The sequence below is a fragment of the Pinus tabuliformis genome, chromosome 8, assembly GCF_031772625.1.
Source record: "Pinus tabuliformis cultivar Carrire ecotype Pingquan chromosome 8, CPIR1, whole genome shotgun sequence".
In the NCBI taxonomy this organism is placed as follows: domain Eukaryota; kingdom Viridiplantae; phylum Streptophyta; class Pinopsida; order Pinales; family Pinaceae; genus Pinus; species Pinus tabuliformis.
The window spans coordinates 979,137,375-979,158,031 of NC_142294.1; positions in this window are offsets into that span (position 1 = coordinate 979,137,375).

Consider the following 20,657-nt stretch of genomic DNA (forward strand, 5'->3'; position numbering starts at 1 on the left):
TGAGCTAATAATGACATATTTTTGTAAGATTAGAGGATTTAGATTATATTACTGTGAGAAAAAACGTGATTATAACATAGATGGATTGGTTTGGTCTATCGTTAGGGAGGTCAAAGCAATAGCACATAAACAAAATTTTCATATTTCTCGCATTCTTTCTGACCTGAGAGTCTGGGAATTTAAACCAAAAACAAGGATATACATAGACAAAATTACATAAACTAAGAGACCAAAATACATTCTAAAACAAGTAGAAGAATAGAGATGGTATAGAGAGAGTTATCATTTTTCCTAGAGTTGCACTTGAGTTGTCATTCTACAGGGTGTTAAGTATGAGCTCGAGGGTGAGAGTCATCTCCTGTGGTTGATGGAGGCTGGGTAGTAGATAGAATTTGGTTGAGGTTGTCATCCATGTCATTCAGCATGTTCTCCATGTTGTTCATTCTGTCCAGGAGTTCTAACATCAAATAAGGAGCTCTTGTTAGGTGTCAACCCTGTCAGTAAGTACCCGGCCCATGAGTGTCTCAGTATGCCATTACAGGTTAATATTCTTAAGCAGAGGCCCTCGCCCTGGTGGAGTTTCTATTATCATGAATATAATCTTGTGTTTCTCGCTCCACGTGATGATTTGGCACGTATCTTCTAGCCTAGCGAACTTGCCCTTTGATGTAAGCGATAGCTCACTACATGAACTCAAGAACGAGACGTTGATAATGGTCCACGATGGCTCCGGTGGAATCCTGAGCATGGGAGGCATGCAGGGAGGGAGGAGTAGGAGAGGGGAGTTGACTCGATCTGCCCCTATGTTCTGCCTCTGTGGAGATGGTGGTGCAACATTGAACCATGACTGAGTGAGAGGTAGGGGCGGCAGAAAGTCGATTGAAAGGAGGAACAAGTCGATGGTGGGTAAAAATAAACTAGATAGAGGTTAACCTTTCTAACTGAAAGTGGGGGGGGGTTAAAATTGTGAGGAGGCTCAGGTGAGGAAACCTGCAACAAAAATAAAGCCAAGCATGGGGACAGAGAGACAAGATCCGAAATTCCAAATCGGAGCAAGAAGAGAGGTTGTGGAAAAGAACCAATCTTGAAGTGAGTTGCAAGGGGAGTAAAGGAGAAGACCAAACTTGATTGATAGAGATCCTTGTAAAGGAGAGGCATGGATGATAACCGAAAGTGGAGATCCTAAGGGGTTGATTGCAAGTGCAAACGTCGGGGATTACATGGCGCTTGCAAGCTAGATTCATTGATAGAGTGTTGCAGGACCCCATGACCATATGCCCTATTTTAAAGGCTTCGAGAATTGGCTGTATTTTTCTCTTAGTGATCCAACATGATATGCTTTGCTTCTTTAAATGACAGTGGTGTACTCACCTACACAAAACCATGAATGTGTGCTCGATTCGAAGAGTGTGAGATCTACGAAATGATAGTAGCCCACCTCCTTTCGTACAAATGCCTCTAATACCATAAATATCATCCTCTACTGAGAATTGTGATGGTGGTGGCAGATATGCCATGCAGTTCGCTGGGTGTGGGCATCTTGCCTCCCTCTCATATGATTACTACAGATCATGGTCAATCAGGAAAATTAATGTTGTGCACCCACCTTAGGGAACTTTGTCTTGTTCAACAATGTCTTGACATTCATGCTTCCATTGAGCAACAAAAATTTGTTCCCATAGAGATTCCATGACCTCTAAAGTGAAGTTGAGTCCTTCATTGGTAAGCATGTTTACCAACTTGTTGCCCTTTCTTAGTATGTGTTGGAAAGCGAGTTCATTGAAGTTTAGGAGTTGTTTTGTGATATTCTCTAGACTAGCCAAAAGTCTCCAACTCCTTTAGCTCGAGTAGCCCCGCCTACCACCATCTATTTGATCTCTGCAAAGAAATGTAGTAAGATCATTTCACAGACTAGGAAATTTGTTTTCCTTATGATTCACCCTCAGGACAAGAAGAAGATTGTGGCCACAAATTCCAAACATGGCTCCTCCGCACAGTAGTAGCAGATGGACAAGGTCATGGAGGAGTACAAGGACATTTTCACCTCACCTGCGGGGGTACCTCTCCATTGTCAGGTCAAGCACTCCATCGATCTGACCCCAAGCGCGTCATTCCCAATGGATCAATATATCGACGTTGTGTTCTGGATAAGAATGAGATCAAGAGGAAAATTCAGGAGTTGTTGCAGAAAGGGCACATTAGGAAAAGCTCATCACCCTGTGGGAGTCTGATTGTATTGGTACATAAGAAGGATGGGACCTGGAGACTCTATATTGACTATCGGGTGCCAAACAAAATCATTGTCTATAATAGGTACCCAATCCCATGGATTGATGACCTTCTGGACCAGCTCAAGGGGGCCAAATATTCCAGCAATATTAACTTGAAGTTTGGTTAATTCTGATGTGTGGAAGACTGCCTTCAAATCCAAGGAGGGACTTTTCGAATGGTTGGTCATGCCTTTCAAGTTGACGAATGTTACTGCAACCTTCATGAAGTTGATGGATGACATCTTGTGACCCTTCACCAATGCATTTGTGGTGGTGTATTTAGATGACATCTTAATCTTCAACCAAAGTTGGGAATGAACAAGAGGTTAGTCATGATGATAATACATGGAATGAATACTTTGATACAATTGTTATACTTTGTGGGTGTTATAAATAAGTTCAGTTATAAATTAATGGACGATATAAGTACATCATATAGTCTAATCTCTAACCTTGGAAAAAATAATGCATGTATCAATTATTTTAGGTTGGCAATGGAATCAGAACAAATGAGGAGTTTAATCATTTTGATAGACCAATACAAATACCTGCATATGGACGTGGCCTACGCCGTACAATTAAATCACGCAAAAAGAAATGGGTGGAAGAGGATATGACAATGGAGTTTGTAAATGAAATAGAAAATCAACACAATGAACAAGAGGTTGGTCATGATGATACTACATGCATAGATGAATAATTTGAGACAATTGTTGTTTTTGGATGTTCCTAAGGTAGAAAATCTAAGAATATGAAATTAATGTGGCTTGTTTTTAAAATAATGTGTTCAAAAATAATATTTTTAATTTATTGTATACATGTATAATGTTGTTTTGTTGAGTAATTTATTGCGTATATCTTTGAAATGGATCCATGTTCTATACAGTAATTAGTATCTAACATTAAATAATGGTTGCATTTAATTATAGGTAAACGATGTTGATGATACACCTATTAATGATCAAGATCCAACTAGACCATTAAGAATTCAACGAGATGATCCAATTCATCCTTTAAACCATACTAGGAGAAGAAGAGAAGCATTGACGAGAGCACTACCACGTGAAAAATTTGAGGAATTGATGAAATTAGCATACATTGATGACATGCCATCCACTACTCAGAGTAGAGATGTCGATGGAAATGTAATGCATGAAGAATGATAGTAATACGTATCCAGAAGATGGTATTGAAACTAGTAATTGTTCACGAATCCATAAGATTGTAAGGTCATTCTCATTATCATAATCATTGTCATCATCATCACCATCATCCTTGTCATTGTTATTGCCATCATTACATTATCATCATAATCACCATTCATGCCATCATCATCATCATTATGGACATTGTTTGCAATTGTTCATAATTGTAGATGTTGTAAGAAATATCATCAACCCAAAAAATGTGATCAGTGCTAGAAAAGGGTTGTTTAGGACACATTGATATACGTAAGAGAAATAACAACTCTATTTTTGACAGATGATCGATGATGATCATCATCACCACCATTATCATCGTCATTGTCATTTTTATCATCCCCATCATCATCATTAATGTAATTTCTATCGACATTGTTGTAATCATGCATCATCATCATTCATGCCATTATTGTTTTTGATGATGACCTAGATGAAAATGATGATCATGACACCAAAGATAATGCTTATGATTATGACAATGACAACATCTAAAATTGGGAATATTCGCCAACGTCATTAGCATCGTCATCATCATAATCATTGCCATCATCATCATTGTCATTGTAACCACTATCGTCTTTATCATCATAATCACAATTCATGTCATCGCCATCATCTTCATTTTCATCATTGTCAATATTATTGACATTGTCATCAATTGTTCATAATTGTCAATGCCATAAGGAATATCATCAATGCAGAAAATATGATGAGTGTTGGAAAAGGGATGCAAAAGCGAACATAGAAATGGGGGCAACAATAGAAGTAAAATTGGATGAAAAGTGGATACAACATAAGTAGATGCACAACAACATGAAAAACCTGACACAAAAGTGGATGCAAAAGTAGATGCAGTTGTCAATGCAAACTTGGATGCAACCATGAAGGCAAAAGTGGAAGTAAACATGGGTCCAATGGTAGGTGTAAAACTTGGCACAAATTGTGGTGAAACAAATGTGGATGCAACAACGGAAACAAAAGTATATGCAAAAATGGATGAAACAAAAGTGGATGCAAACGTGGAAGCAAATGTGGTTGCAATGGTAGGCGTAAGATATGGTGCAACAAAAGTGGATGTAACAATAGACAAAAAATATGCAAAATAAGATGCAAAAATCGATGTAAAAGTGGAAGCAAACATTGATGCAACAGGCAAAACAAAATTGGATGCAAAAAATGGATATAATGTAAGTAGATGCAAAAGTAGATACAAAACGAGATGCAAAACCCAATGCATAAACCTGACATAAAAGTGGATGCAAATATAGATGCAATATTTGATGCAAAAGAGGATGTGAACATGGATGCAAAATTGGAAGCAAACGTGGATACAACAGTGAGTGCAAAACATGGTGAAAATTGTGGCATAACAAAAGTGGATGTAATGATAGATGCAAAAAAAGAATCAAAGTATGATGCAAATGAAGATGTAAAAAGGGATGCAAAAAGTGAAATTTAAAATGGGTGCAACAGTGGATGCAAAATTGTGTGCAAAAGTGGATGCAATAGAAGTCGATGCAAAAGTAGATGCAAAACGAGACACAAAACCCGATGCAAATCCCGGTCCAAAATTGGATACAAAAAGGAATGAAAAAATAGATGTAGTAGTTGATGAAAACCTAGACGCAAATGAGGATGCAAACGTGGATGCAAAATTATAATCAAAAGTGGGTGCAAAAGGAGGTGCCAAACTAGGCGCTAATTGTGGCACAAAAATATTAGATGCAATAGTGGGTACAATAATAGATGCAAAAGAGGATGTAAATATGGATGCCAAAAAAGAGGGAAAAGTGGATGCAACAAAAGTAGATGCAAAATTTTATGCAAAACTAGACACAAAACTCGATGTAAAACTTGGCGCAAAAGGGATGCACAAATGGATGAAAAAATGGATGCAAAAAATGATTTAAAAAAGGATGCAAAAAAGGATGCAAAAGTCGATGCAAAAGTTGATGCAAGTGTAGGTGCAAAAAGTGGATGCAAATGAGGATGAAAAAGTATGTCAAACAAAATTAGGTGCCAAACTTGATGCAAAACCTGGAACAAAACCTGGTGTAAAGGATGACACAAAACTTGGCATAAAATTTGGTGCAAAACGTGGTGCAAAACCTATTGCAATACCTGGTGCTAAACTTGGTGTAAGATTTGGTGCAAAACTTGATGCAAATTTTGTGTCAAGTTTTGCACCATATTTGATAAATGGATGCAAATAGCACCAAAAATGGGCTCTAGATGCAAAAAAAGAAGTAAAAAGGGACGCTAATCGCTGGTTTTGTTGTAGTGAAAATATGGTTTCAAGGTTACCCCTTCTTACTCCAATAAAACATGTGTTTCACCAGGAGAGGCCTACCTCTTTCAGGTTACCAAAGATTGTCTCATTTGCGCAGCAAACAAAACATTTCTTCGGTGATGTCTACCGAGATAGACAAAGGTGAGTGACAACGAGCGCCAAACACATAACTTTGACAAAAGAATCTTATTCTAGAATAACCCCTCTTCCAAGACGGACGGGGTACAGACTAGTCATATTCTCCCGTGGAAACCTACCCTATACCCAAAGTTTTCCTACCGAAGCAGACCAGGACGCATGCCCCCTGGGTTCCAGTCATATCCTTCCGAATTACTCGCGCTCATCGGGAGGACGGACCGTGGGTTGAGACATTTCTTGCGTGAAGAGACCATTTAGGGAAGGTATATGACTATTTGCGATGCGTGATCCGGGAAATGAAAGCTGGTCCACGAGCTTGACCACTCTTCCTTCGTGCGGAAAACACATTACTCTAAAGAGTGAGGAGACGATGGCTCCCATGCAATATATATAGTCTCGTCCAAGGAGTAGGTTATAATCCAAGGGTCCTTGAACGACCATCACGTTCATTTGAATGGTCTTCCCTTTCAATGTGATAGGCACTTTAGGGAGGATCCCTAAAGGTCGACTGGTTCCTTTATCAAAGCCTATCAGATTTCTCATTTCAGGCAAAAGCGCTGGCGAACCAAGCGCTTTCCAAGCAGTGGAGGAAAGGATACTCACAGATGCCCCTTCATCAATGATGGTGCCAGCCATGACCATTCTATATATTTGAACGATAATTCTGAATGGTATGCTTGCTGGCAAACGGGGTCTGCCTAGTTGGTTCCAATCGAAGGAGATAACTAGATTGCTTGGTGGTGGGACCGAGTAAACGGTCGGGTATCGCTATGACGAACTTCCTTCCTGCGATAAAGGAATGGGGGGAGTGCCCCCGTGCTCGTCGGAGTTTTTGTTGATGAAGAGAATTTGGATGGTGTCATCTTTATTCTCTTCAGTGACTGTATCATTCGAAGATAAATCCTCTGAAGGCAAGACCGGTTCAACTACCGCCTCGACCTTTTGACTTTCGTCGGGTATGGATTCAGCTGGTTCATCTTCAATGACCGGTGCTTCAGCTGACCACTTGAGCAGGCCAGCTGGATTTTCAACTAACGAGGGACTCGGCAAGAGTTTTTTATATCCAGGAGGAAGCCGTAACGGTGAAACCGGACGATCATCCAAAACTCTTTTTGCTTCGTCTAAGAAGGGACAACGGTGGATGGAGTGGTTTCCTTCGCACAGTCTACAGGGAGATCTAGCTCTCCCTTTTTGTCCAGGGACTTCACTCTCACTAGTTGACGGTATGCATTCAACATGGCTATCAGAGGTTGATGCCACCGGATTGTGAAAACGGGGGGACCAGTCCCTTAGTATCCGAGGGATGCAGGGACAACCTCTGTGGAAGTGGTCTCCCTTGCATATGACACATGGCGATTTAGGCCTAGTCAGTGTTGTGTGTGGATTTTTGTCAAACGACACTTGTTTTCCCCCAGTCGCTTTTGGCTCCTTCTTCTTCTTCTCTTTCTTCTTCTTTTCCTTCTTCTCCTTAGGAACATGGTTTTTCGTTTTACCAGTTCCGTCAAGCGAAGAGGAAGGAGGAGAGGAAGAATTAGAGGAAGTAGAAGGCTGGTGGGCAACTCTGGACTGGTCAAACTGTTGATTCGACTGTTCAGGCATAGTGGTGTTCCTAACGACATTAGTTGAGAAGAGCCAGACCGGCAAGCCAATTGTCAGTCCTGGAAGCGACAATGTGGCCATATGGGGTGCACCAACATCTCCCCAAGAGGAGAAGGGACTAGGATTTCCACCAAGGGGAATTCCTTGGTTGGTGGGTTCCATTTTCTCAACTTAAAGATCAACGCAGGAAAAAGGGGTGATTGTTCCGTTTAAAATAAATTTTAACGACGCTTTAGACACAACTTGCTTTTTCAATTTTAAAGAGTCGAGAAAAAGCTAAAGATGACTCTAGTCTCCTTCGATGTTTTAACGAGCCCGAAGTGGCAAATGCTCAGATGGACTTTTTCCGTTATAGAGTCTGAAAAAGGACAAAAGGAACTGCTCTGGAGTTCTAGGTAGAGGGTGTGCCAAACTTTTTGCAAAACCGCAGAATACTTTTTAAGGTACGGGCGGTCAATCTTCCCGAATGCTGTGTTCAGTGCATTGCGATCAGTAGGGCGGCCGACACGGCTTCCTAAGGATAAAGGTTTTATGCCTATAGGGGTCTCCCAATATATACTCGACGGTACGTGGGAGCACAATCCGTACTGGCGCTATCGTCCCTCAGGAGGAATCACCCAACCATCAGCGAGATCGACAGTCACCAGGTTTTACGATGCTGGAACACGTCTCTAGCCTAGACCTCTATGTGTTGTGCGTTAAGTTACAAAGCATTGTTAAGTTCATTCAATTTATTTTAGGTTGATCTTTCTTAGAAGTTTGCCTTTTTGGATCACCACGAGATGTATGATACAATTCCTAAATGCAGTCTAAAGATGATAAGCAAGCTTTTATATCTTTTCAACAATGAAAATCCTAGCTACAAGGGGAAAAGGAAGATACAAACTTTTCTCAAAGAGCATAGAGCACACTGTAATGCACTTTTCCCTAAATCAAGGCATGCAAACTATCAAAATGCAAATGCACAAATGCATGTATTTGTTTTCGCTTTCTTAATATTGATGCCTAAAAAGAAAGCTGTTGTACAAATTTGAATTCGATTTCAAGTGAAAACATAAACAAGTTCCTTTTTCAAAATCAAAAAGACGATTACAACACTTTATGATTTACTTGTTTTGACACTAGAAATGCATAAATTCAAACCAAACGACAAAATTAAAAGCTAAATCAACTGTGAACAGCAAACAAACTCACTCCTAAGATCAAAACGACACTTACTACAGGTCTAGATCTAGGGGCGACAGTATGACTAGTTTACTTTTGTAATGGGAAACTGCAAATGATGTAACAAATACACAAAGAACAAATACAGTTTCTTTATACAACCGAGGCGGAATTGAGGCAGAGAAAAGGGGTTTCAGATAGGTACACTGACTGATAACAGGCTGCAAAAAACAGAGATAAAACTGAGCAAAAGGAATCAGGGAACCACAGCTGCACAAGGCAAAAACTGATCAGCGCACTCCCAACACAGATTATTTGACATTCAGCGCAGGTAGCCTTCACGGGACCTGCATTGAAATGCAGAACCTCTTCACAGATTCTGCGCTGAAGCAGAAACGAGAGTTGTTTCTGGGTTCTGGGTTACGGTTTGCAGTTAAATCAACAGTTTTTCGCCAGATCAAAGCTATCAATTAGGTACAATTAGGAGGATGATTTAAAGGAGGACTAAGATCTATCACAAAGGGCTGTTAGAGCACTTGTGGATCAGTTTGTTCAGATCATAAAAACAGGCCCAATGAGTGGACTAGAGTGGTAAATCTCTACTTTGCACTTGAAAATGGCAAGTGCATTTCGATTCGGCACTCCTGAGTTTATGAGAAGAACAACACCAGAAACACAAATAAACTAACAAGATACTCTCCCCAGTGGAGTCGCCAATTTGTTGTTGGGAAAAGTATCCAATTCGGAATGCCCCTATCCCACTCTAAGAGGTGATAGTGCCTTAGCAACAAACAGGTAAACTTATTTGAGTATTCTTCTTTATGAAATGTAAGTGAGGAAGAAGGATCTAACTAACCTGTATCTTCCGCTAGTTTGTCGATCCAAATCGCTCCTCTCTTCAGTAGCTCCCAGCTTCACCGAATTCCTGCAAGATCACAAGAGAGAGAAACTACACAAAGATATAGATATACATTCATAAAAAGCTCAAGATCAGATTAAGCTAAACATGTAAGCATAACAAAACATCATTGGTACACAACATGTAGGAGAAACTCAAATAGTTTATTGATGAAATAAGAAAGTCCGAGAGGAGATACAACCAAGTGAGTTCTGATCTAGCATCTACCTCCCAGCAAAGGAATCCCTTCCTCTCCTCCAACAAAGCATAAATCACCCAATGTGCTAATCTCAATCTCAAACCAATAGCAATTCTCTGCAAAGTACAAAATTCCAGCCTCCTGAACCTCTGGGTGAGAGATCCATATATAGATGTAAGCAGAGAGGATGAGTCAGCTTATGTTTTGACTTGTGGCTTCTCTCTGTCAGTTCTTTCTTCCACTTGGAGGTTGAGAACCTCTTACTCATCACTAGTCGAATTCATTGAGGCAAGTGTCATTGAGGAAGATTCTGGAAGCTTCCAGGGTCTTTCCACCTTGTTGAATGAACTTGCCATTTGTCATTTCCCGCTCAGCGCACCCTGGTAGTGCTTCTACCTGCATTGCAGTGCACCTAGCCAGTGTAATCTCTGCATTTCAGCGCAGACAGCTAGTGGAGCCTCTGAATTGATCCTGAATTGACTGTTTCTGAGTGGTTTTTGGTGGAGAACTTCTGGGAGAAGCTGTCATTGGTTGACCTTGTTCCTCTAGGGGTAGGAACAACTCATTTAGGGACTTTGGATCCCTTGGATTATGGACATTTCATGCTCAATGTTGTAAGGCACAAAAATGTCTATAACACACCTACAGAAGGTCAAGAGGTAGATTTTATTCTCATTCAAGATGATGACACTGATTTGGGCTCCCAAAGCTCAAAGCTCAAGGAAATCATCCAGGAACAGCAAGCTGACATTCATGACTTGTCTCTCAACCTAGAAAGAGCCAAGTGGGTGATAAACTATCTTGAGCAAAGGAATAAGCAGTTGGAAGACCAGCAAACTATCATGGAGCTCCAAAACATAAGAGAAAATCGGCAAGTTGCCAAGAGGAAGAAAATCAAGTTGACACCACTTGAGCAAGAAATTGAAGCTAATCATGAATCTTGGCTTGAGAGGGAAAACATACACTTGGAAAAGATGTTGGAGAAGGCCTGGCCTATCACTATTTGGCAAGAAACAAAAGTTGCAAAGCAAGAATTAGGACTTTGAAGGCCAAGTTGAGGAAAGCTTTGAGGAAGAGGAAAGAGCAAGACAAGCTCAAGATTTTGGCTGAGGCTTCCTTAGCCCAACATAGCACTTTATGCAGGACACTTTACCCAAATTTCAAGAAATTTGGGATACTTTTTGTCAATTTTGAATTTTTGGAGCAAAACAAAGATTTTTCTTCCTGGTGCGTCGTGCCACTTGGCGCTCGCTTTTTCTAGGGACTTCCTTTGGAGGAAAACTCAGCATTTCTAGATTCCTCATGCAAAAATATGAATTCCCACAAATGGCTAATAAATTTTGTCAAGTTTTGAGCTTCCAAAAGGGTCAAAAACACCTCAAAATGCCCTTTCTGCCCCTTTTTGGCCACACAGGAAGCAGTGTTGGGCGAACTCACTTTTGGAGGGGAAAATAGACACCAAATTCAAAAAATCCACTTGTTATGGAAAGTAGGAAGATATACCTTTCCAACAAGCCCACTTGGAGCAACTTTGGTGCATGGGAAGGCCTCCAAAATTAGCTGCAAAAATGTGTTACGCACAGCGATAGAGGTGCGACGCACAGGATGGAAAATTGACTTTTTTGCCCAAAAACTATGTTTTTTTCGCCTAGTTTTTTCTCAGTTTGACTTTCCTCTCTCTCATAGTCAAAATCATGATGTAATTTGATGTAACTTGATGGAATTTGATGTAAATATGCTAAAAATTCACTCATGGAGGTAGATACATCATGAAAAGGTAGTTTGAAACTGAATGAATCAGTTTCTTAGGTTTTAGAGGCAAGCTATTCCATTGCCTACTTTTCAATTCTTAGTTTAGATCTTGTTGAAACAACTCCTAAACTCATGAATTCGACTCGTAAAGCCTACCATGAGTTTTTTTTTTGCCTATATCTAGTACTTTTTTAGTCATTGGTAAAGGTTGGACTCTTATGAATGCTTTGAGCATTATTGTACATCCATCTCTGCAGTTTGGCAAAGGAATAGACCAGAGTTTGCAGCATTTTGTGGGATTCTTGTGGCAACTTGATTTGGTATTTTTTTTCCTTCTGTAATGCAAGTTTACATGTGTTTATGTATGCCATCATCTCTTTCTGTTTAGTGTAACTAAATTAATCAAGGATAAAGGTAGAATTCATTGATGTTGCAGTGCTCTACCTAGGGTTTGTTTAGTTATTTATGTTTTCAACTGTTTGAAGAGGATCCCTAAGACTCTCATGCCCTCTCCAACTCCTCACCAGTCATAGGACTCTCCATCTCACTTATTTCAAAGTACTGAACCATTTTCCTACTTCACCCCACAGAAACCTCTGCAAGACTGAGTCCATTCCCCAGACCCAAATCTCCCTTTCACATTTGAGCCAGAAAACCAAAATTAAATTCAATCAAACTCATCTTTGCAAACATACCTAGCCTAAAATCAATCTTTACATCAGTCATCTCAAACCTCATTAATCATATTTTCCTGAGATTGACAAGGAGAGAGTCCTCTCTCGCCTTGGTAGGGCTAGCTACCAGGTTAAGCGTGGCTTGATGTTACCCTAGATTCTGCCTTTCTTAGCCTGAGGTAGATTTAGGCCCTAACAATTGGCAGTAGATGTGTCACCCCTGGGTAGTCAGTGAAGGATCTGGGAAAAGTTATCCATCATTGTGTTCCTTTGTCGCTCGAGGGCCTCTTCAAGCAAGATTTTGATAGGATCTCCTGCCCCCTCATCTTTCTTTTCATCTGTCATGGGAGGTCATCAGGATTTGCAAGGCTAGTCTTGCAAAGGTTCAACCAGTTCAAGCCCTAACTCCTTATATCCCGACCTCGTTGGGGACATGCAAAGAAAAACAGAGAAAGAGCAGACCGCTCTAATACCACTGATCTGGATTTAAACAGGAATGCAACAAATTACGAATATAACCATAAATACAGAGATGCAGTAGAAATAATACTTAATTTCATTAATGTAAAAATACGGAAATATTCTTACAAACAGAAATGGAAATAAACTAGCTATGGCAATGGTAACTTATCTCTGAGAAGAGATGTGGTGGCTACATGCCTCTAAACTGTGTTACAATGAGGCTCAAAGGCTTATTTATTTATGAGGAACAATGGAAAACCCTAAACATCCAAAAACCTAACCCTATGAGATGAAGTGCCAAATTGTGGGCCTCGTTTGGGCAAATTGGTACATCAACTTCTCGGGGTTGTAACTTTGGCATACTATCTCCGTTTGACGTGCATTACCTCGTTAGAAAGATCTATCCGATGACTACAACTTTTGAGTGAGCAACATCAGCTTATGCCCCATGTTGCTCCCGATTTTCCCTAATTAGAATAAAATCATTCACACATAGAGACACCTAGATTGGTGAAGACCAGGGAAAAACCCAAGGGGGGAACCCTTTCAAATTATTCTTATTATTAGATTGTCATAAAATGTTTAACAAAGATAGAGAAAAATGATCCATATCTTCAATCACAAAACTATTGTAATGTTCCTAATAAGGAAAAACAATGATATGCAAAGCAAACAATAAAAATAACACCATAAATTTCAAACACTCAGTAAACACCCATGTAAACTCCAGAAATAATAACTAGCTGAGCCATTTTATCAAGGAATTGTGGCAATAGTACAATAGTGTGGAAGGAGTGCACCTAGTTTGGCCTCAATGGCAAGCGTGACAAAACCCAAGTTATAAAATAACTAGCCCAGATGATACAATCAACTACTCCAATGATGCCCTGCACTGCCCCAGAAAGTTGCACTGTCTACTGGAAAGATAATGCTTAAAACCCCACCTCTGGTGCTTAGAAAATTCTACAAAATTAACCTCAAGATCCTCACAAATAACCCACCAAAACCCAGGAAGGGTTTGGTATGGTTTTGACCCCCGAAATTCGGTTTCAAATACTATGTCCTCCTCTAGCTACTAGGAAAGATGGCTTGCCTGCAACTCCTAGAGAAATCCCTCCAAATCACTCCAAAAATACTAAGCTACACTCCCCTAAGGTTCTCCTTATTTCCTGGGCAAACTCCAACTCCCTAATTCGTCCCTCAGGCTCCCACGTGTGCCCAATGAGAGGCTTCTGTGCTAGCCCTGGATGCTGCAATTTGTGTTGCCTTCAAACAACCACCTGCTACTCCAAAACTCCTCCAAAAGGTTGATATTCCACTAAAGCTTCTATACCAAAATTCTCTCGACGATTGCTTCCCAGAAGACCCCTAAAATGATACCTGCATATTCTTTTCCTACGTCCTCTTGGAACATGCACTAGTTGAGAAAATAGTTGAATGATAAGCTTTGAATTCCCTCCAGATCTTCTCCAAAGTAGTATGATTTGACCTCCTTAGGGTGGCGTCGGAAGTCCCCCGAAGAAAGGGTGACTTCTTTGCTTGGAAAACTCGGTGCTAAATAACAAGTGACCCGACTAAGTTCAATAGTGAGTTCAATTGACAAAAGACCCCAAATGAGGTTGAGTTTCTCCTATTTATAATTATTGAGCTTCCTTTTCCTGTGTGGGCCCCTCCATCTATCTTTTTGACCTTCCTTCATTGGATATTCGAATTTATCCTTAGGAAAGTGTGTTTTTCCTTGTTTGTGTGGGCCCCACACTCCACTAACCAAGTATTTCGGCGTCCCTTTTTCTCCTAAGTCTTTCTCCCAAAATTTCGTGGGTCCCATGGTTACCAAAAATATCAAAATTGTAGAAAAATAAACTTGGGACAAATTAATTTAGGAAGGGACATTACAGTCCTCCCCTCCCAAATGTTGCTTGTCCACAAACAACTTTAGTGTTGGATTCTCAAGTATGCGTTCACCTTCCCAAGTGGCATCCTCATCTAGCAATCTCCTCCAACATACTAAATACTCCCTGATATTCTACTCCTCAACTTCCTCTACCTAGTATCCAAAATGGCTTCTGGTTCCATAACCATATGTCCCTCATCATCAAGTGGAGGCAATTCAGTAGTTTTTGTCACCTGTTTCCCCAACAACTTCTTGAGGCATGAAGAATGAAAGACATTGTGAATCTTGCTCCCTGGTGGGAGCTCTAGCTCATAGGCCACATCCCCAACTCTCCTAGTCACCTTGTACAATCCATATAAATGTGGTTGTAGCTTCTCGGACCCCTTCTGCTTCAATGTAGACTGCCAATATGGCTATAGCCACAGAAAAACCAAGTCCCCCTCCTCAAACTACCTCTCAATCTTACGCCTATTTGCATACATATTTTTTTGATTCGGGGTTGTCAATGATTATCCTTGAGAGGCTTAAGGATATCATGGCTCTCTTCGATCTAATATTTGGCCTTTGGGGCCCAACTTTCTCCAAAAACAATGTCAGCAAAGGACAAAGCATCATAACCATACAAGGCACAGAAAAGTGATACACCAATGGACATGTGATCGGTGGTGTTGTAGTAGTACTTGCCCAGATGTAACCACTGAATCCATGCTTTCTGCTGCCTGGTCACATAGTTCCATAGGTAGCCCTCCAACCATTTGTTGGCCTTCTTCGTTTGACTGTCAGTCTATGGATGGTAACTAGTGTTGGGGATGAGCTCAGTACCCACTAACCTGAAAATTTCCTACCAAAATTCCCCCATGAACATACTATCTCTATCATTGACTATGGTCTTAGGAAGCTCATGCAAGCAAAATACCTCCCTAAAGAACAACTTGACCACCTGTGATGTTGAATACCGTGTCAGGATAGCAAAGAAGTGGGCATATTTGGTCAACCCATCCACCACGACATAAATGCAATCTCTTCCCTGCACCATAGGGAGCCCTATGATAAAGTCCATGGAGATACTCTCCCATTTTCCCTCAAGGTTGGGAAGTTGCTACAACAATCCAACTAGATGGGTCAACTCCCCCTTGTTCCTCTGACAAGCCTCACACTCTTGCACATATCTTGATACATCCCTCTTGAGGCCTTTCCAAGTGAAATGCTCCCTCATTGTCATGTATGTCTTACGGAAGCCCTGGTGTCCTAATAATGGTGATTCATTAGTTGCATGGAGAATCCTCTCCTTCAATTGTGAACTCGACACCAAGAATTTGTTCCCCTTGTAGTAAATGACCTCAACCATCACCCTATAGGGCTCATCAGCGTGAATACCATCAAAAATATCATATGCCCGCTAGTCCTTGGAGTACTCCACCAACAACTGCACCTTCCAATCATGGAAATTTCTCATGAGTGAAAGTGTCGTGGGCCTCTTGGATAATGCATATTCTACTATATTATGCTTCCCCTTGACATACTCAATATTGAAGTCATAGGCCTACACTTTTCTGACCCACCTCTGCTACCTGTCACTGAGGCCCTACTGCCCCATAAAATGGCAAAGACTATTGTGGTCAGTCTTCACCCAAAATCTCTTGCCCATGAATTTGGCCAAAGAAGGCATTATGGCCAATATCTCCTTGTTGTAAATAGAATATGACCTCTCATGTGGAAGAAGTTTCTGACTCTCAAAAGCAATGGGGTGTCCATCCTAAGACAACATTGCACCAACCCCCTCTCCTTATGCATTGCACTCCACTGTGAATGGTTGTGTGAAGTCCAGGAGTGCCAAAATTGGGCAACTACTCATCACCTCCTTGAGGCGATCGAATGTCGACTATTCCCTATCTGTCCATGTAAAATCCCCCTTCTTCCTCATATCTATGAGGGGAGTCGCTAGCTGTAGAAGACCTTTAAGAACTTCTTGTAGTAGGTGCATATGCCTATGAATCCCCTTAATGCAATCACATTCATGGGCTCAAGCCAATCCTGGATGGCCTTGATATTCTCATAATTCTCCATCACTCCATATTTACCAATGATATGTACCCAAGCAGAGCATCTCTGTCAGCCCAAAATGACACTTGGAAAACTTAGCGTAAAACTGCTACTCCTCTAAGAAATGCAAAACCATCTCCAAGTGTTGCAAATGCTCCTCCCACATCCGAACATAAATCAAGATATCATTGAATAACACCGACACGAACTTCCGCAACTACCCACGGAATACATTATTCATGTATGACTGAGAGGTGGCAGGTGCATTGGTCAACCCAAAGGGCATAACCAAGAACTCAAAATTCCCATTGGCATCTAAAAGTCGTCTTGGGGATGTCCTAATACCTCACCCTGATCTGATGGTACCCTGAGTGCAAATCTACCTTAGATAAGTACTTGGACCCTCTAAGCTCATCCATCATCTCATCAATGTGCGGGATGAGGTATTGGTTCTTTAAGGTCTTCTTGTTGAGCACCCTGTAATCAATGCACATGCGCAAAGTCCCATCCTTCTTCTTCACCAGAACAACTGATGAAGCAAAGGGGATAGAACTCAGCCTAATGTGCCCCAACACCATCAATTCCTTTATGGCATGCTTAATATCGTCCTTGTAGGCCTTGGGATGCCTATAATTAGTGATGATAATCGTCTTCACCCCAGGCTCCATCTCGATCGTGTGCTCAAATCCCTTGTCAGGTGGCTACCCTAATGGTATGTCCCCAAACACTACCAGGTATCTGTCCAAGATGTCATGTATGTTTGGGTGAGGTGGCTTGGGCTATCCCCCAACCTCCAAAATCCTCATCTCCACTACTCATACTATGTCCCCATGCCTCAAGTCAACCTCCATCTTGTGCGATGAAATTGTCTATGGAGGGTGTGAATGCATGCCTCGAAGAACTACCAGCTTACCATCTGACCCTATGAACTCCATCTCCAATTTCCTCCAATCAGTGGTGACCTGCCCAAGGGAGTAGAGCCACTGGACACCCACCACCACGTTCATGTCCAATAAATGCACAAAAAATAAATGATTTTTCACCGAGTAGCTCCCCATGGTCACTATCAAAGCAAGAACATATCAAGTGCACTACATAGTCCTGTCCCCCAACACCAAAACTGAGAACCACTCAAAATCCTCTGAAGTGATACCCCACCTCTGAACCATCTGGGCATCAATGAAATTGCGGGTGGCCCCACTGTCTACTAAAACCAGTACATGATTTCCTTGCACTATGCCTTAGATCCTTAAAGTAAAAAATTTAGGAATTCCACACAAAGAAGCAAGGACTCCCCCAAATGGTGTGAAAGGTGTTCTCCCAGGTGGTGGTGGTGGTCCCCTCTCTACCTAACGATCGCTATCTCCCCCGCCAAAATAAAAATCCACATCATACTCCTGGTCACTATCCGAGAAGACCTCGATGTAGTGGGACTTTCCTGTGGTGCATCGGTGGCCTGGTGCCCATGGCTTCTGACAAGTAAAACATAGTTTCCTCCTCCATAGGTATCCCCTGGTCTCCTCGTTTAACTTCCCACACCCTTGGGATGCTCATTGTGGTGGGGGTATAGTGTCACCTCCCTTCTGTGTGTAGCAGGTCTATGATGGAATGGGTGCTTCAGTCTTGGGGATTTCCCCCTGTAATTCTATAGCAAAAGTCACCGCCTCCTGTAAGGTAGAGAGCCTGCATGACTTCACTAGTCCATGCAATGGCTCAAGTAACCCCTCTATGAATGTATACACCCTCCTAGCATCAGATAGATCTGGCACCATAATTGAAACCCTAAACAACTCTAATATGTAATGCTCAGGGTGGCCAATCTGTCTAAGTTGGGTCAACTCCCTAAAGTGAACCTCCGGGTCCCTCCTATCAAAACGGTCCACCACTCTCCTTGTGAATTCCTCATAAGAGGTCACGTTGGCATGCCCTAATGTGGACAAGCCATGAAACCACCACTCATTTGCTTCACCCCTCCAAGTGCAAGGTAGTCGTTTTGATGGCTTCCACCTTCGTCATTCGATTAATATGGAAATGAGTATCCAACTTCTCCACCCAAGCTCAATTTGTACACTTGGTAGAGCCATCATATGTGGGGAAGTACATCCTCCCAATGGTATGCTACAACTCTAAGTTCTATGTACTTGGTCCCCCACTATACCTACCATTCTCATTTTTTTTGAGTTGGAAATAGTCTTTAAATGACAAGGTTGCTTTGAAATCTCCCCCCATGGATTGCCACTCTCTGAAGAAATATCCCATGGGCGTCTAGTTATTTGATCATCCATGCTCACTAGGTGTTGATGGTAGAAAAGTAGGAAACGTGGTTCTAGATGGCCCACTGAAATCTGGTGGGTGAGTGGCTAGTGAAGGGTGATCATACTATTGTGAGGACCCTGAAGTCTCTCCAAATAGGAACTCATGATGAAGGCTCTTCTCCCTATTCTGTTTTTTGATCTCCCCCAACATCTCCTTTTTCACCTTAGCCAAATCATTGAGGGCCTTCAAAATGATATCCAATGTTGCTTCTTACTTACTCTTTCGCTCTCTCATCTTTGCTAAAACTATCACCTTCCCACATGCCTCTATACCAAGTGTAATCGCCAACTCCTTTTCCCTGCTCTTGTACCTCTGTCTCCGGTAAGTCACATTCTGCCTGTTAGGTTCCTATACCAATAGGTTTCATTTTTCATGATTGACAGTGGAAGTGCCAAATATGTTCATCTTTGATGCTGCAAAGGTTCCATATTTTCTATGCAGATAGACAGAGTTAAAAAATGTAAAGAGGGTATGCCCTAAAAGAATAATCAAAGGGAAAAAAGAGTAAATTGGTCAGAAAGAAAAATAAAAAGGAACCCCAAAGAATGACCAGGAAAGTGGCCACTCAAAATGCCACTACTATCTTATTTGCAATTCCACAATGTGCAAGTATTGTTGTTTATCACTGGATGGGTGGCCCAACAGTTCAATCTGGACCATGCCATGTTTAAATTGATGTTGTAGAATAGTGAAAGAATGTCTGTCCAAACAGCTTAAGCTTGGCAGATGAGTAGCTAGGTAGAGAAGTTAAGGAGCCCAACTGCTTAATCTGGGCCCTTGGAAGAGATAAGGGTACATTTAGATAGGAAGGCAATCAAAAGAAAAGAGGACAATCAGGGTTTGCAAGTCTAAGTGCACCCATTCAAAAGGAAGAAAAAATGTTAGGTGTATTAGGCTGGGTAGGTAGTTTGAGGTTGCAGAAGCAAGGTTCTGATTACCTCATGTATTATCAATCAGGGCTCATCTCATCAATGACAGAAATGTCAAAGCAGTGGTTTAATGGCAGAACTATGGAAGCATGTCTAACTCCCTTTCACCCCCCCCCCCCCAAAGTTTCTTACTAATACCCCCTTGAGGACCTTGGCATCTGCCCAACCAGTCTTGCTTTCACTTCATTCTTGAGAAATATCAAGTCAAGTTTTGGTTTTCTTCAATAAAAAGAAGCCACATTTCTTGTATAAAATCACTCCTCCAAATTCCTTTCACTTCTGATGTCTAAGTTTCAGTTCGTAAACTTAGCCTCTCCCCTACTCTTTCACCTCACAAACTCATATTAACTTCTAATGTTATTATCTAGCTCCCTAAACTATGTTCCCACCCCTATTTTTACAAAAAATCATATAAAAAACCCAAAAAAAAAATACTAAATATCCTACCCTAAAGCACTATAGCTTTGTAACATAGTTTTGGGAAATAATAGTCCATTTGGGACTATTATGAACCCTTCCACGTCCTAACCCTAGGATTAATCTAACCTCTGGTTAGGTTAATAGCCTATACCTACTCCTCTACCCATCAAAACCTTATAGTTCCGCCCCTCCGCAGTCATTTTCCCAAGGTTTAATGTTTAATAGTTTTGATAAACATTGAATTAATTGTTATCCACACAGAAAAACCCATAACCCGCGTTAACCAAAGTTTTTCACCCAACATGGCGCATTATTATTTTAATATTTGGGCGGGTCCCGCGCCTAACGGTCTGTCGCCTCGCCTACCCCGTCCGCCATCCAATTCCCCACACCACAGATCAATGGTG